Consider the following 18769-nt stretch of genomic DNA (forward strand, 5'->3'; position numbering starts at 1 on the left):
AATGTCAAAATCTTCAAAATGAGCATAAACACAATGAAATTAATGCTGGAATCATCTTCAGGATGCTAGAATACACTAAATACAGCAGAAATTTTGAGTCTACAACGTTTAGTTTAGGTGTGAGAGCCAAAATGAACTTTTTATTGCTTTAAACGCGTTTTCAGCCCCTGATTGTGCACTTTAGGTGAAAATGTCAAAATCTTCAAAATGAGCATAAGCACAATGAATTTAATGCTGGAATCATCTTCAGGATGCTAGAATACACAAAATACAGCAAAAAATTTGAGTCTACAACGTTTAGATTAGGTGTGTGAGCCAAAATGAACTTTTTATTGCTTTAAATGCGTTTTCAGCCTGATTGTGCACTTTAGGTGAAAATGTCAAAATCTTCAAAATGAGCATAAGGACAATGAAATTAATGCTGGAATCATCTTCAGGATGCTAGAATACACTAAATACAGCAAAATTTTTGAGTCTACAACGTTTAGTTTAGGTGTGTGAGCCAAAATGAACTTTTTATTGCTTTAAATGCGTTTTCAGCCTGATTGTGCACTTTAGGTGAAAATGTCAAAATCTTAAAAATGAGCATAAGGACAATGAAATTAATGCTGGAATCATCTTCAGGTTGCTAGAATACACTAAATACAGCAAAAAAATTGAGTCTACAACGTTTATTTTACGTGTGGTAGCCAAAATGAACTTTTTATTGCTTTAAACGCGTTTTCAGCCCCTGATTGTACACTTTAGGTGAAAATGTCAAAATCTTCAAAATGAGCATAAGCACAACCAAATTAATGCTAGAATCATCTTCAGGATGCTAGAATACACTAAATACAGCAGAAATTTTGAGTCTACAACGTTTAGTTTAGTTCTGAGAGCCAAAATGAACTTTTATTGCTTTAAACGCGTTTTCAGCCCCTGATTGTACACTTAAGGTGAAAATGTCAAAATCTTCAAAATGAGCATAAGCACAACGAAATTAATGCTGGAATCATCTTCAGGATGCTAGAACACACTAAATACAGCAAACATTTTTAGTCTACAACGGTTAGTTTAGGTGTGAGAGCCAAAATGAACTTTTTATTGCTTTAAACGCGTTTTCAGCCCCTGATTGTACACTTAAGGTGAAAATGTCAAAATCTTCAAAATGAGCATAAGCACAATGAAATTAATGCTGGAATCATCTTCAGGATGCTAGAATACACCTAATACAGCAAAAAATTTGAGTCTACAATGTTTAGTTTACATGTGAGAGCCAAAATGAACTTTTTATTGCTTTAAATGCGTTTTCAGCCTGATTGTGCACTGTAGGTGGAAATGTCAAAATCTTCAAAATGAGCATAAGGACAATGAAATTAATGCTGGAATCATCTTCAGGATGCTAGAATACACTAAATACAGCAAAAAATTTGAGTCTACAACGTTTAGTTTAGGTGTGTGAGCCAAAATGAACTTTTTATTGCTTTAAACGCGTTTTCAGCCTGATTGTACACTTTAGGTGAAAATGTCAAAATCTTCAAAATGAGCATAAGGACAATGAAATTAATGCTGGAATCATCTTCAGGATGCTAGAATACACTAAATACAGCAAAAAATTTGAGTCTACAACGTTTAGTTTAGGTGTGTGAGCCAAAATGAACTTTTTATTGCTTTAAACTCGTTTTAAGCCTGATTGTGCACTTTAGGTGAAAATGTCAAAATCTTCAAAATGAGCATAAGGACAATGAAATTAATGCTGGAATCATCTTCAGGATGCTAGAATACACTAAATACAGCAAACATTTTTAGTCTACAACGGTTAGTTTAGGTGTGAGAGCCAAAATGAACTTTTTATTGCTTTAAATGCGTTTTCAGCCTGATTGTTCACTTTAGGTGAAAATGTCAAAATCTTCAAAATGAGCATAAGGACAATGAAATTAATGCTGGAATCATCTTCAGGATGCTAGAATACACTAAATACTGCAAAAAAAATTGAGTCTACAACGTTTAGTTTAGGTGTGTGAGCCAAAATGAACTTTTTATTGCTTTAAATTCGTTTTCAGCCTGATTGTGCACTTTAGGTGAAAATGTCAAAATCTTCAAAATGAGCATATGGACAATGAAATTAATGCTGGAATCATCTTCAGGATGCTAGAATACACTAAATACAGCAAAAAATTTGAGTCTACAACGTTTAGTTTAGGTGTGTGAGCCAAAATGAACTTTTTATTGCTTCAAATATGTTTTCAGCCTGATTGTGCACTTTAGGTGAAAATGTCAAAATCTTCAAAATGAGCATAAGCACAATGAAATTAATGCTGGAATCATCTTCAGGATGCTAGAATACACTAAATATAGCAAAAAATTTGAGTCTACAACGTTTACTTTAGGTGTCAGAGCCAAAATGAACTTTTTATTGCTTTAAACGCGTTTTCAGCCCCTGATTGTACACTTTAGGTGAAAATGTCAAAATCTTCAAAATGAGCATAAGCACAATGAAATTAATGCTGGGATCATCTTCAGGATGCTAGAATACACTAAATACAGCAAAAAATTTTGAGTCTACAATGTTTAGTTTAGGTGTGAGAGCCAAAATGAACTTTTTATTGCTTTAAACGCGTTTTCAGCCCCTGATTGTACACTTAAGGTGAAAATGTCAAAATCTTCAAAATGAGCATAAGCACAATGAAATTAATGCTGGAATCATCTTCAGGATGCTAGAATACACTAAATACAGCAAAAAAATTGAGTCTACAACGTTTAGTTTAGGTGTGTGAGCCAAAATGAACTTTTTATTGCTTTAAATGCGTTTTCAGCCTGATTGTGCACTTTAGGTGAAAATGTCAAAATCTTCAAAATGAGCATAAGCACAATGAAATTAATTCTGGAATCATCTTCAGGATGCTAGAATACACTAAATACAGCAACAAATTTGAGTCTACAACGTTTACTTTAGGTGTCAGAGCCAAAATGAACTTTTTATTGCTTTAAACGCGTTTTCAGCCCCTGATTGTACACTTTAGGTGAAAATGTCAAAATCTTCAAAATGAGCATAAGCACAATGAAATTAATGCTGGGATCATCTTCAGGATGCTAGAATACACTAAATACAGCAAAAAATTTTGAGTCTACAATGTTTAGTTTAGGTGTGAGAGCCAAAATGAACTTTTTATTGCTTTAAACGCGTTTTCAGCCCCTGATTGTACACTTAAGGTGAAAATGTCAAAATCTTCAAAATGAGCATAAGCACAATGAAATTAATGCTGGAATCATCTTCAGGATGCTAGAATACACTAAATACAGCAAAAAAATTGAGTCTACAACGTTTAGTTTAGGTGTGAGAGCAAAAATGAACTTTTTATGGCTTTAAATGCGTTTTCAGCCTGATTGTGCACTTTAGGTGAAAATGTCAAAATCTTCAAAATGAGCATAAGGACAATGAAATTAATGCTGGAATCATCTTCAGGATGCTAGAATACACTAAATACAGCAAACATTTTTAGTCTACAACGGTTAGTTTAGGTGTGAGAGCCAAAATGAACTTTTTATTGCTTTAAATGCGTTTTCAGCCTGATTGTGCACTTTAGGTGAAAATGTCAAAATCTTCAAAATGAGCATAAGGACAATGAAATTAATGCTGGAATCATCTTCAGGATGCTAGAATACACTAAATACAGCAAAAAATTTGAGTCTACAACGTTTAGTTTAGGTGTGTGAGCCAAAATGAACTTTTTATTGCTTTAAATGCGTTTTCAGCCTGATTGTTCACTTTAGGTGAAAATGTCAAAATCTTCAAAATGAGCATAAGGACAATGAAATTAATGCTGGAATCATCTTCAGGATGCTAGAATACACTAAATGCAGCAAAAAATTTGAGTCTACAACGTTTAGTTTAGGTGTGAGAGCCAAAATGAACTTTTTATTGCTTTAAACGCGTTTTCAGCCCCTGATTGTGCACTTTAGGTGAAAATGTCAAAATCTTCAAAATGAGCATAAGCACAATGAAATTAATGCTGGAATCATCTTCAGGATGCTAGAATACACTAAATACAGCAAAAAATTTGAGTCTACAACGTTTAGATTAGGTGTGTGAGCCAAAATGAACTTTTTATTGCTTTAAATGCGTTTTCAGCCCCTGATCGTGCACTTTAGGTGAAAATGTCAAAATCTTCAAAATGAGCATAAGGACAATGAAATTAATGCTGGAATCATCTTCAGGATGCTAGAATACACTAAATACAGCAAAAAAATTGAGTCTACAATGTTTAGTTTAGGTGTGAGAGCCAAAATGAACTTTTTATTGCTTTAAACGCGTTTTCAGCCCCTGATTGTACACTTAAGGTGAAAATGTCAAAATCTTCAAAATGAGCATAAGCACAATGAAATTAATGCTGGAATCATCTTCAGGATGCTAGAATACACTAAATACAGCAAAAAAATTGAGTCTACAACGTTTAGTTTAGGTGTGTGAGCCAAAATGAACTTTTTATTGCTTTAAATGCGTTTTCAGCCTGATTGTGCACTTTAGGTGAAAATGTCAAAATCTTCAAAATGAGCATAAGCACAATGAAATTAATTCTGGAATCATCTTCAGGATGCTAGAATACACTAAATACAGCAACAAATTTGAGTCTACAACGTTTACTTTAGGTGTCAGAGCCAAAATGAACTTTTTATTGCTTTAAACGCGTTTTCAGCCCCTGATTGTACACTTTAGGTGAAAATGTCAAAATCTTCAAAATGAGCATAAGCACAATGAAATTAATGCTGGGATCATCTTCAGGATGCTAGAATACACTAAATACAGCAAAAAATTTTGAGTCTACAATGTTTAGTTTAGGTGTGAGAGCCAAAATGAACTTTTTATTGCTTTAAACTCGTTTTAAGCCTGATTGTGCACTTTAGGTGAAAATGTCAAAATCTTCAAAATGAGCATAAGGACAATGAAATTAATGCTGGAATCATCTTCAGGATGCTAGAATACACTAAATACAGCAAACATTTTTAGTCTACAACGGTTAGTTTAGGTGTGAGAGCCAAAATGAACTTTTTATTGCTTTAAATGCGTTTTCAGCCTGATTGTTCACTTTAGGTGAAAATGTCAAAATCTTCAAAATGAGCATAAGGACAATGAAATTAATGCTGGAATCATCTTCAGGATGCTAGAATACACTAAATACTGCAAAAAAAATTGAGTCTACAACGTTTAGTTTAGGTGTGTGAGCCAAAATGAACTTTTTATTGCTTTAAATTCGTTTTCAGCCTGATTGTGCACTTTAGGTGAAAATGTCAAAATCTTCAAAATGAGCATATGGACAATGAAATTAATGCTGGAATCATCTTCAGGATGCTAGAATACACTAAATACAGCAAAAAATTTGAGTCTACAACGTTTAGTTTAGGTGTGTGAGCCAAAATGAACTTTTTATTGCTTCAAATATGTTTTCAGCCTGATTGTGCACTTTAGGTGAAAATGTCAAAATCTTCAAAATGAGCATAAGCACAATGAAATTAATGCTGGAATCATCTTCAGGATGCTAGAATACACTAAATACAGCAAAAAATTTGAGTCTACAACGTTTACTTTAGGTGTCAGAGCCAAAATGAACTTTTTATTGCTTTAAACGCGTTTTCAGCCCCTGATTGTACACTTTAGGTGAAAATGTCAAAATCTTCAAAATGAGCATAAGCACAATGAAATTAATGCTGGGATCATCTTCAGGATGCTAGAATACACTAAATACAGCAAAAAATGTTGAGTCTACAATGTTTAGTTTAGGTGTGAGAGCCAAAATGAACTTTTTATTGCTTTAAACGCGTTTTCAGCCCCTGATTGTACACTTAAGGTGAAAATGTCAAAATCTTCAAAATGAGCATAAGCACAATGAAATTAATGCTGGAATCATCTTCAGGATGCTAGAATACACTAAATACAGCAAAAAAATTGAGTCTACAACGTTTAGTTTAGGTGTTTGAGCCAAAATGAACTTTTTATTGCTTTAAATGCGTTTTCAGCCTGATTGTGCACTTTAGGTGAAAATGTCAAAATCTTCAAAATGAGCATAAGCACAATGAAATTAATTCTGGAATCATCTTCAGGATGCTAGAATACACTAAATACAGCAACAAATTTGAGTCTACAACGTTTACTTTAGGTGTCAGAGCCAAAATGAACTTTTTATTGCTTTAAATGCGTTTTCAGCCCCTGATTGTACACTTAAGGTGAAAATGTCAAAATCTTCAAAATGAGCATAAGCACAATGAAATTAATGCTGGAATCATCTTCAGGATGCTAGAATACACTAAATACAGCAAAAAAATTGAGTCTACAACGTTTAGTTTAGGTGTGAGAGCAAAAATTAACTTTTTATGGCTTTAAATGCGTTTTCAGCCTGATTGTGCACTTTAGGTGAAAATGTCAAAATCTTCAAAATGAGCATAAACACAATGAAATTAATGCTGGAATCATCTTCAGGATGCTAGAACACACTAAATACAGCAAACATTTTTAGTCTACAACGGTTAGTTTAGGTGTGAGAGCCAAAATGAACTTTTTATTGCTTTAAACGCGTTTTCAGCCCCTGATTGTACACTTAAGGTGAAAATGTCAAAATCTTCAAAATGAGCATAAGCACAATGAAATTAATGCTGGAATCATCTTCAGGATGCTAGAATACACCTAATACAGCAAAAAATTTGAGTCTACAACGTTTAGTTTACGTGTGAGAGCCAAAATGAACTTTTTATTGCTTTAAATGCGTTTTCAGCCTGATTGTGCACTGTAGGTGGAAATGTCAAAATCTTCAAAATGAGCATAAGGACAATGAAATTAATGCTGGAATCATCTTCAGGATGCTAGAATACACTAAATACAGCAAAAAAATTGAGTCTACAACGTTTAGTTTAGGTGTGTGAGCCAAAATGAACTTTTTATTGCTTTAAACGTGTTTTCAGCCTGATTGTGCACTTTAGGTGAAAATGTCAAAATCTTCAAAATGAGCATAAGGACAATGAAATTAATGCTGGAATCATCTTCAGGATGCTAGAATACACTAAATACAGCAAAAAAATTGAGTCTACAACGTTTAGTTTAGGTGTGTGAGCCAAAATGAACTTTTTATTGCTTTAAACGTGTTTTCAGCCTGATTGTGCACTTTAGGTGAAAATGTCAAAATCTTCAAAATGAGCATAAGCACAATGAAATTAATGCTGGGATCATCTTCAGGATGCTAGAATACACTAAATACAGCAAAAAATTTTGAGTCTACAATGTTTAGTTTAGGTGTGAGAGCCAAAATGAACTTTTTATTGCTTTAAACGCGTTTTCAGCCCCTGATTGTACACTTAAGGTGAAAATGTCAAAATCTTCAAAATGAGCATAAGCACAATGAAATTAATGCTGGAATCATCTTCAGGATGCTAGAATACACTAAATACAGCAAAAAATTTGAGTCTACAACGTTTAGTTTAGGTGTGTGAGCCAAAATGAACTTTTTATTGCTTTAAATGCGTTTTCAGCCTGATTGTTCATTTTAGGTGAAAATGTCAAAATCTTCAAAATGAGCATAAGGACAATGGAATTAATGCTGGAATCATCTTCAGGATGCTAGAATACACTAAATACAGCAAACATTTTTAGTCTACAACGGTTAGTTTAGGTGTGAGAGCCAAAATGAACTTTTTATTGCTTTAAATGCGTTTTCAGCCTGATTGTGCACTTTAGGTGAAAATGTCAAAATCTTCAAAATGAGCATAAGGACAATGAAATTAATGCTGGAATCATCTTCAGGATGCTAGAATACACTAAATACAGCAAAAAATTTGAGTCTACAACGTTTAGTTTAGGTGTGTGAGCCAAAATGAACTTTTTATTGCTTTAAATGCGTTTTCAGCCTGATTGTTCACTTTAGGTGAAAATGTCAAAATCTTCAAAATGAGCATAAGGACAATGAAATTAATGCTGGAATCATCTTCAGGATGCTAGAATACACTAAATGCAGCAAAAAATTTGAGTCTACAACGTTTAGTTTAGGTGTGAGAGCCAAAATGAACTTTTTATTGCTTTAAACGCGTTTTCAGCCCCTGATTGTGCACTTTAGGTGAAAATGTCAAAATCTTCAAAATGAGCATAAGCACAATGAAATTAATGCTGGAATCATCTTCAGGATGCTAGAATACACTAAATACAGCAAAAAATTTGAGTCTACAACGTTTAGATTAGGTGTGTGAGCCAAAATGAACTTTTTATTGCTTTAAATGCGTTTTCAGCCCCTGATTGTGCACTTTAGGTGAAAATGTCAAAATCTTCAAATGAGCATAAGGACAATGAAATTAATGCTGGAATCATCTTCAGGATGCTAGAATACACTAAATACAGCAAAAAAATTGAGTCTACAACGTTTAGTTTAGGTGTGTGAGCCAAAATGAACTTTTTATTGCTTTAAATGCGTTTTCAGCCTGATTGTGCACTTTAGGTGAAAATGTCAAAATCTTCAAAATGAGCATAAGCACAATGAAATTAATTCTGGAATCATCTTCAGGATGCTAGAATACACTAAATACAGCAACAAATTTGAGTCTACAACGTTTACTTTAGGTGTCAGAGCCAAAATGAACTTTTTATTGCTTTAAACACGTTTTCAGCCCCTGATTGTACACTTTAGGTGAAAATGTCAAAATCTTCAAAATGAGCATAAGCACAATGAAATTAATGCTGGGATCATCTTCAGGATGCTAGAATACACTAAATACAGCAAAAAATTTTGAGTCTACAATGTTTAGTTTAGGTGTGAGAGCCAAAATGAACTTTTTATTGCTTTAAACGCGTTTTCAGCCCCTGATTGTACACTTAAGGTGAAAATGTCAAAATCTTCAAAATGAGCATAAGCACAATGAAATTAATGCTGGAATCATCTTCAGGATGCTAGAATACACTAAATACAGCAAAAAAATTGAGTCTACAACGTTTAGTTTAGGTGTGTGAGCCAAAATGAACTTTTTATTGCTTTAAACTCGTTTTAAGCCTGATTGTGCACTTTAGGTGAAAATGTCAAAATCTTCAAAATGAGCATAAGGACAATGAAATTAATGCTGGAATCATCTTCAGGATGCTAGAATACACTAAATACAGCAAACATTTTTAGTCTACAACGGTTAGTTTAGGTGTGAGAGCCAAAATGAACTTTTTATTGCTTTAAATGCGTTTTCAGCCTGATTGTTCACTTTAGGTGAAAATGTCAAAATCTTCAAAATGAGCATAAGGACAATGAAATTAATGCTGGAATCATCTTCAGGATGCTAGAATACACTAAATACATTAAAAAAAATTGAGTCTACAACGTTTAGTTTAGGTGTTTGAGCCAAAATGAACTTTTTATTGCTTTAAATTCGTTTTCAGCCTGATTGTGCACTTTAGGTGAAAATGTCAAAATCTTCAAAATGAGCATAAGGACAATGAAATTAATGCTGGAATCATCTTCAGGATGCTAGAATACACTAAATACAGCAAAAAATTTGAGTCTACAACGTTTAGTTTAGGTGTGTGAGCCAAAATGAACTTTTTATTGCTTTAAACTCGTTTTAAGCCTGATTGTGCACTTTAGGTGAAAATGTCAAAATCTTCAAAATGAGCATAAGGACAATGAAATTAATGCTGGAATCATCTTCAGGATGCTAGAATACACTAAATACAGCAAACATTTTTAGTCTACAACGGTTAGTTTAGGTGTGAGAGCCAAAATGAACTTTTTATTGCTTTAAATGCGTTTTCAGCCTGATTGTTCACTTTAGGTGAAAATGTCAAAATCTTCAAAATGAGCATAAGGACAATGAAATTAATGCTGGAATCATCTTCAGGATGCTAGAATACACTAAATGCAGCAAAAAATTTGAGTCTACAACGTTTAGTTTAGGTGTGAGAGCCAAAATGAACTTTTTATTGCTTTAAACGCGTTTTCAGCCCCTGATTGTGCACTTTAGGTGAAAATGTCAAAATCTTCAAAATGAGCATAAGCACAATGAAATTAATGCTGGAATCATCGTCAGGATGCTAGAATACACTAAATACAGCAAAAAATTTGAGTCTAAAACGTTTAGATTAGGTGTGTGAGCCAAAATGAACTTTTTATTGCTTTAAATGCGTTTTCAGCCCCTGATTGTGCACTTTAGGTGAAAATGTCAAAATCTTCAAAATGAGCATAAGGACAATGAAATTAATGCTGGAATCATCTTCAGGATGCTAGAATACACTAAATACAGCAAAAAAATTGAGTCTACAACGTTTAGTTTAGGTGTGTGAGCCAAAATGAACTTTTTATTGCTTTAAATGCGTTTTCAGCCTGATTGTGCACTTTAGGTGAAAATGTCAAAATCTTCAAAATGAGCATAAGCACAATGAAATTAATTCTGGAATCATCTTCAGGATGCTAGAATACACTAAATACAGCAACAAATTTGAGTCTACAACGTTTACTTTAGGTGTCAGAGCCAAAATGAACTTTTTATTGCTTTAAACGCGTTTTCAGCCCCTGATTGTACACTTTAGGTGAAAATGTCAAAATCTTCAAAATGAGCATAAGCACAATGAAATTAATGCTGGGATCATCTTCAGGATGCTAGAATACACTAAATACAGCAAAAAAAATTTGAGTCTACAATCTTTAGTTTAGGTGTGAGAGCCAAAATGAACTTTTTATTGCTTTAAACGCGTTTTCAGCCCCTGATTGTACACTTAAGGTGAAAATGTCAAAATCTTCAAAATGAGCATAAGCACAATGAAATTAATGCTGGAATCATCTTCAGGATGCTAGAATACACTAAATACAGCAAAAAAATTGAGTCTACAACGTTTAGTTTAGGTGTGAGAGCAAAAATGAACTTTTTATGGCTTTAAATGCGTTTTCAGCCTGATTGTGCACTTTAGGTGAAAATGTCAAAATCTTCAAAATGAGCATAAACACAATGAAATTAATGCTGGAATCATCTTCAGGATGCTAGAATACACTAAATACAGCAGAAATTTTGAGTCTACAACGTTTAGTTTAGGTGTGAGAGCCAAAATGAACTTTTTATTGCTTTAAACGCGTTTTCAGCCCCTGATTGTGCACTTTAGGTGAAAATGTCAAAATCTTCAAAATGAGCATAAGCACAATGAAATTAATGCTGGAATCATCTTCAGGATGCTAGAATACACAAAATACAGCAAAAAATTTGAGTCTACAACGTTTAGATTAGGTGTGTGAGCCAAAATGAACTTTTTATTGCTTTAAATGCGTTTTCAGCCTGATTGTGCACTTTAGGTAAAAATGTCAAAATCTTCAAAATGAGCATAAGGACAATGAAATTAATGCTGGAATCATCTTCAGGATGCTAGAATACACTAAATACAGCAAAATTTTTGAGTCTACAACGTTTAGTTTAGGTGTGTGAGCCAAAATGAACTTTTTATTGCTTTAAATGCGTTTTCAGCCTGATTGTGCACTTTAGGTGAAAATGTCAAAATCTTAAAAATGAGCATAAGGACAATGAAATTAATGCTGGAATCATCTTCAGGTTGCTAGAATACACTAAATACAGCAAAAAATTTGAGTCTACAACGTTTATTTTACGTGTGATAGCCAAAATGAACTTTTTATTGCTTTAAACGCGTTTTCAGCCCCTGATTGTACACTTTAGGTGAAAATGTAAAAATCTTCAAAATGAGCATAAGCACAACCAAATTAATGCTAGAATCATCTTCAGGATGCTAGAATACACTAAATACAGCAGAAATTTTGAGTCTACAACGTTTAGTTTAGTTCTGAGAGCCAAAATGAACTTTTATTGCTTTAAACGCGTTTTCAGCCCCTGATTGTACACTTAAGGTGAAAATGTCAAAATCTTCAAAATGAGCATAAGCACAACGAAATTAATGCTGGAATCATCTTCAGGATGCTAGAATACACTAAATACAGCAAAAAAATTGAGTCTACAACGTTTAGTTTAGGTGTGAGAGCAAAAATTAACTTTTTATGGCTTTAAATGCGTTTTCAGCCTGATTGTGCACTTTAGGTGAAAATGTCAAAATCTTCAAAATGAGCATAAACACAATGAAATTAATGCTGGAATCATCTTCAGGATGCTAGAACACACTAAATACAGCAAACATTTTTAGTCTACAACGGTTAGTTTAGGTGTGAGAGCCAAAATGAACTTTTTATTGCTTTAAACGCGTTTTCAGCCCCTGATTGTACACTTAAGGTGAAAATGTCAAAATCTTCAAAATGAGCATAAGCACAATGAAATTAATGCTGGAATCATCTTCAGGATGCTAGAATACACCTAATACAGCAAAAAATTTGAGTCTACAACGTTTAGTTTACGTGTGAGAGCCAAAATGAACTTTTTATTGCTTTAAATGCGTTTTCAGCCTGATTGTGCACTGTAGGTGGAAATGTCAAAATCTTCAAAATGAGCATAAGGACAATGAAATTAATGCTGGAATCATCTTCAGGATGCTAGAATACACTAAATACAGCAAAAAATTTGAGTCTACAACGTTTAGTTTAGGTGTGTGAGCCAAAATGAACTTTTTATTGCTTTAAACGTGTTTTCAGCCTGATTGTGCACTTTAGGTGAAAATGTCAAAACCTTCAAAATGAGCATAAGGACAATGAAATTAATGCTGGAATCATCTTCAGGATGCTAGAATACACTAAATACAGCAAAAAAATTGAGTCTACAACGTTTAGTTTAGGTGTGTGAGCCAAAATGAACTTTTTATTGCTTTAAACTCGTTTTAAGCCTGATTGTGCACTTTAGGTGAAAATGTCAAAATCTTCAAAATGAGCATAAGGACAATGAAATTAATGCTGGAATCATCTTCAGGATGCTAGAATACACTAAATACAGCAAACATTTTTAGTCTACAACGGTTAGTTTAGGTGTGAGAGCCAAAATGAACTTTTTATTGCTTTAAATGCGTTTTCAGCCTGATTGTTCACTTTAGGTGAAAATGTCAAAATCTTCAAAATGAGCATAAGGACAATGAAATTAATGCTGGAATCATCTTCAGGATGCTAGAATACACTAAATACATTAAAAAAAATTGAGTCTACAACGTTTAGTTTAGGTGTTTGAGCCAAAATGAACTTTTTATTGCTTTAAATTCGTTTTCAGCCTGATTGTGCACTTTAGGTGAAAATGTCAAAATCTTCAAAATGAGCATAAGGACAATGAAATTAATGCTGGAATCATCTTCAGGATGCTAGAATACACTAAATACAGCAAAAAATTTGAGTCTACAACGGTTAGTTTAGGTGTGAGAGCCAAAATGAACTTTTTATTGCTTTAAATGCGTTTTCAGCCTGATTGTTCACTTTAGATGAAAATGTCAAAATCTTCAAAATGAGCATAAGGACAATGAAATTAATGCTGGAATCATCTTCAGGATGCTAGAATACACTAAATGCAGCAAAAAATTTGAGTCTACAACGTTTAGTTTAGGTGTGAGAGCCAAAATGAACTTTTTATTGCTTTAAACGCGTTTTCAGCCCCTGATTGTGCACTTTAGGTGAAAATGTCAAAATCTTCAAAATGAGCATAAGCACAATGAAATTAATGCTGGAATCATCGTCAGGATGCTAGAATACACTAAATACAGCAAAAAATTTGAGTCTACAACGTTTAGATTAGGTGTGTGAGCCAAAATGAACTTTTTATTGCTTTAAATCCGTTTTCAGCCCCTGATTGTGCACTTTAGGTGAAAATGTCAAAATCTTCAAAATGAGCATAAGGACAATGAAATTAATGCTGGAATCATCTTCAGGATGCTAGAATACACTAAATACAGCAAAAAAATTGAGTCTACAACGTTTAGTTTAGGTGTGTGAGCCAAAATGAACTTTTTATTGCTTTAAATGCGTTTTCAGCCTGATTGTGCACTTTAGGTGAAAATGTCAAAATCTTCAAAATGAGCATAAGCACAATGAAATTAATTCTGGAATCATCTTCAGGATGCTAGAATACACTAAATACAGCAACAAATTTGAGTCTACAACGTTTACTTTAGGTGTCAGAGCCAAAATGAACTTTTTATTGCTTTAAACGCGTTTTCAGCCCCTGATTGTACACTTTAGGTGAAAATGTCAAAATCTTCAAAATGAGCATAAGCACAATGAAATTAATGCTGGGATCATCTTCATGATGCTAGAATACACTAAATACAGCAAAAAAAATTTGAGTCTACAATCTTTAGTTTAGGTGTGAGAGCCAAAATGAACTTTTTATTGCTTTAAACGCGTTTTCAGCCCCTGATTGTACACTTAAGGTGAAAATGTCAAAATCTTCAAAATGAGCATAAGCACAATGAAATTAATGCTGGAATCATCTTCAGGATGCTAGAATACACTAAATACAGCAAAAAAATTGAGTCTACAACGTTTAGTTTAGGTGTGAGAGCAAAAATGAACTTTTTATGGCTTTAAATGCGTTTTCAGCCTGATTGTGCACTTTAGGTGAAAATGTCAAAATCTTCAAAATGAGCATAAACACAATGAAATTAATGCTGGAATCATCTTCAGGATGCTAGAATACACTAAATACAGCAGAAATTTTGAGTCTACAACGTTTAGTTTAGGTGTGAGAGCCAAAATGAACTTTTTATTGCTTTAAACGCGTTTTCAGCCCCTGATTGTGCACTTTAGGTGAAAATGTCAAAATCTTCAAAATGAGCATAAGCACAATGAAATTAATGCTGGAATCATCTTCAGGATGCTAGAATACACAAAATACAGCAAAAAATTTGAGTCTACAACGTTTAGATTAGGTGTGTGAGCCAAAATGAACTTTTTATTGCTTTAAATGCGTTTTCAGCCTGATTGTGCACTTTAGGTGAAAATGTCAAAATCTTCAAAATGAGCATAAGGACAATGAAATTAATGCTGGAATCATCTTCAGGATGCTAGAATACACTAAATACAGCAAAATTTTTGAGTCTACAACGTTTAGTTTAGGTGTGTGAGCCAAAATGAACTTTTTATTGCTTTAAATGCGTTTTCAGCCTGATTGTGCACTTTAGGTGAAAATGTCAAAATCTTAAAAATGAGCATAAGGACAATGAAATTAATGCTGGAATCATCTTCAGGTTGCTAGAATACACTAAATACAGCAAAAAATTTGAGTCTACAACGTTTATTTTACGTGTGATAGCCAAAATGAACTTTTTATTGCTTTAAACGCGTTTTCAGCCCCTGATTGTACACTTTAGGTGAAAATGTCAAAATCTTCAAAATGAGCATAAGCACAACCAAATTAATGCTAGAATCATCTTCAGGATGCTAGAATACACTAAATACAGCAGAAATTTTGAGTCTACAACGTTTAGTTTAGTTCTGAGAGCCAAAATGAACTTTTATTGCTTTAAACGCGTTTTCAGCCCCTGATTGTACACTTAAGGTGAAAATGTCAAAATCTTCAAAATGAGCATAAGCACAACGAAATTAATGCTGGAATCATCTTCAGGATGCTAGAACACACTAAATACAGCAAACATTTTTAGTCTACAACGGTTAGTTTAGGTGTGAGAGCCAAAATGAACTTTTTATTGCTTTAAACGCGTTTTCAGCCCCTGATTGTACACTTAAGGTGAAAATGTCAAAATCTTCAAAATGAGCATAAGCACAATGAAATTAATGCTGGAATCATCTTCAGGATGCTAGAATACACCTAATACAGCAAAAAATTTGAGTCTACAACGTTTAGTTTACATGTGAGAGCCAAAATGAACTTTTTATTGCTTTAAATGCGTTTTCAGCCTGATTGTGCACTGTAGGTGGAAATGTCAAAATCTTCAAAATGAGCATAAGGACAATGAAATTAATGCTGGAATCATCTTCAGGATGCTAGAATACACTAAATACAGCAAAAAATTTGAGTCTACAACGTTTAGTTTAGGTGTGTGAGCCAAAATGAACTTTTTATTGCTTTAAACGCGTTTTCAGCCTGATTGTACACTTTAGGTGAAAATGTCAAAATCTTCAAAATGAGCATAAGGACAATGAAATTAATGCTGGAATCATCTTCAGGATGCTAGAATACACTAAATACAGCAAAAAATTTGAGTCTACAACGTTTAGTTTAGGTGTGTGAGCCAAAATGAACTTTTTATTGCTTTAAACTCGTTTTAAGCCTGATTGTGCACTTTAGGTGAAAATGTCAAAATCTTCAAAATGAGCATAAGGACAATGAAATTAATGCTGGAATCATCTTCAGGATGCTAGAATACACTAAATACAGCAAACATTTTTAGTCTACAACGGTTAGTTTAGGTGTGAGAGCCAAAATGAACTTTTTATTGCTTTAAATGCGTTTTCAGCCTGATTGTTCACTTTAGGTGAAAATGTCAAAATCTTCAAAATGAGCATAAGGACAATGAAATTAATGCTGGAATCATCTTCAGGATGCTAGAATACACTAAATACTGCAAAAAAAATTGAGTCTACAACGTTTAGTTTAGGTGTGTGAGCCAAAATGAACTTTTTATTGCTTTAAATTCGTTTTCAGCCTGATTGTGCACTTTAGGTGAAAATGTCAAAATCTTCAAAATGAGCATATGGACAATGAAATTAATGCTGGAATCATCTTCAGGATGCTAGAATACACTAAATACAGCAAAAAAATTGAGTCTACAACGTTTAGTTTAGGTGTGTGAGCCAAAATGAACTTTTTATTGCTTCAAATATGTTTTCAGCCTGATTGTGCACTTTAGGTGAAAATGTCAAAATCTTCAAAATGAGCATAAGCACAATGAAATTAATGCTGGAATCATCTTCAGGATGCTAGAATACACTAAATACAGCAAAAAATTTGAGTCTACAACGTTTACTTTAGGTGTCAGAGCCAAAATGAACTTTTTATTGCTTTAAACGCGTTTTCAGCCCCTGATTGTACACTTTAGGTGAAAATGTCAAAATCTTCAAAATGAGCATAAGCACAATGAAATTAATGCTGGGATCATCTTCAGGATGCTAGAATACACTAAATACAGCAAAAAATTTTGAGTCTACAATGTTTAGTTTAGGTGTGAGAGCCAAAATGAACTTTTTATTGCTTTAAACGCGTTTTCAGCCCCTGATTGTACACTTAAGGTGAAAATGTCAAAATCTTCAAAATGAGCATAAGCACAATGAAATTAATGCTGGAATCATCTTCAGGATGCTAGAATACACTAAATACAGCAAAAAAATTGAGTCTACAACGTTTAGTTTAGGTGTGTGAGCCAAAAAGAACTTTTTATTGCTTTAAATGCGTTTTCAGCCTGATTGTGCACTTTAGGTGAAAATGTCAAAATCTTCAAAATGAGCATAAGCACAATGAAATTAATTCTGGAATCATCTTCAGGATGCTAGAATACACTAAATACAGCAACAAATTTGAGTCTACAACGTTTACTTTAGGTGTGAGAGCAAAAATGAACTTTTTATGGCTTTAAATGCGTTTTCAGCCTGATTGTGCACTTTAGGTGAAAATGTCAAAATCTTCAAAATGAGCATAAGGACAATGAAATTAATGCTGGAATCATCTTCAGGATGCTAGAATACACTAAATACAGCAAACATTTTTAGTCTACAACGGTTAGTTTAGGTGTGAGAGCCAAAATGAACTTTTTATTGCTTTAAATGCGTTTTCAGCCTGATTGTGCACTTTAGGTGAAAATGTCAAAATCTTCAAAATGAGCATAAGGACAATGAAATTAATGCTGGAATCATCTTCAGGATGCTAGAATACACTAAATACAGCAAAAAATTTGAGTCTACAACGTTTAGTTTAGGTGTGTGAGCCAAAATGAACTTTTTATTGCTTTAAATGCGTTTTCAGCCTGATTGTTCACTTTAGGTGAAAATGTCAAAATCTTCAAAATGAGCATAAGGACAATGAAATTAATGCTGGAATCATCTTCAGGATGCTAGAATACACTAAATGCAGCAAAAAATTTGAGTCTACAACGTTTAGTTTAGGTGTGAGAGCCAAAATGAACTTTTTATTGCTTTAAACGCGTTTTCAGCCCCTGATTGTGCACTTTAGGTGAAAATGTCAAAATCTTCAAAATGAGCATAAGCACAATGAAATTAATTCTGGAATCATCTTCAGGATGCTAGAATACACTAAATACAGCAACAAATTTGAGTCTACAACTTTTACTTTAGGTGTCAGAGCCAAAATGAACTTTTTATTGCTTTAAACGCGTTTTCAGCCCCTGATTGTACACTTTAGGTGAAAATGTCAAAATCTTCAAAATGAGCATAAGCACAATGAAATTAATGCTGGGATCATCTTCAGGATGCTAGAATACACTAAATACAGCAAAAAATTTTGAGTCTACAATGTTTAGTTTAGGTGTGAGAGCCAAAATGAACTTTTTATTGCTTTAAACGCGTTTTCAGCCCCTGATTGTACACTTAAGGTGAAAATGTCAAAATTTTCAAAATGAGCATAAGCACAATGAAATTAATGCTGGAATCATCTTCAGGATGCTAGAATACACTAAATACAGCAAAAAAATTGAGTCTACAACGTTTAGTTTAGGTGTGAGAGCAAAAATGAACTTTTTATTGCTTCAAATATGTTTTCAGCCTGATTGTGCACTTTAGGTGAAAATGTCAAAATCTTCAAAATGAGCATAAGCACAATGAAATTAATGCTGGAATCATCTTCAGGATGCTAGAATACACTAAATACAGCAAAAAATTTGAGTCTACAACGTTTACTTTAGGTGTCAGAGCCAAAATGAACTTTTTATTGCTTTAAACGCGTT

Source organism: Vanacampus margaritifer, chromosome 1 (genome assembly GCF_051991255.1).
Source record: "Vanacampus margaritifer isolate UIUO_Vmar chromosome 1, RoL_Vmar_1.0, whole genome shotgun sequence".
Lineage (NCBI taxonomy): Eukaryota > Metazoa > Chordata > Actinopteri > Syngnathiformes > Syngnathidae > Vanacampus > Vanacampus margaritifer.